The 395-nt window shown below is 33.4% G+C and overlaps 1 protein-coding gene across 2 annotated transcripts in view; it reads right to left on the bottom strand.

The window, feature by feature from the left end:
- The window catches only part of LOC113960003 (GON-4-like protein), a 32,503-nt gene that overhangs the window by 11,866 nt on the left and 20,242 nt on the right, over positions 1-395 (bottom strand). The window lies entirely within an intron of this gene.

Here is a 395-nt window from a genome sequence, read left to right as displayed (position 1 = left end):
CCTCAAAAGGTTGTATTTATTACACTTGTGCTCCTCAAAAGGTTGTACTTATTACACTTGTGCTCCTCAAAAGGTTGTACTTATTACACTTGTGCTCCTCAAAAGGTTGTACTTATTACACTTGTGCTCCTCAAAAGGTTGTATTTATTACACTTTTGCTACTCTAAAGGTTGTATTTATTACACTTTTGCTACTCTAAAGGTTATATTTATTACACTTGTGCTCCTCAAAAGCCTGTATTTATTACATTTTGCTACTCTAAAGCTTGTATTTATTACACTTGTGCTCCTCAAAGTTGTATTTATTACACTTGTGCTCCTCAAAGTTGTATTTATCACACTTGTGCTCCTCAAAGTTGTATTTATCACACTTGTGCTCCTCAAAGTTGTATTTAT

The sequence above is a fragment of the Corapipo altera genome, unplaced genomic scaffold (assembly GCF_003945725.1).
Source record: "Corapipo altera isolate COAL_440 unplaced genomic scaffold, ASM394572v1 198, whole genome shotgun sequence".
NCBI classification, from domain to species: domain Eukaryota; kingdom Metazoa; phylum Chordata; class Aves; order Passeriformes; family Pipridae; genus Corapipo; species Corapipo altera.
Note: the sequence above shows the minus strand (reverse complement) of the source record. Positions and strands in the feature narration are given on the sequence as shown.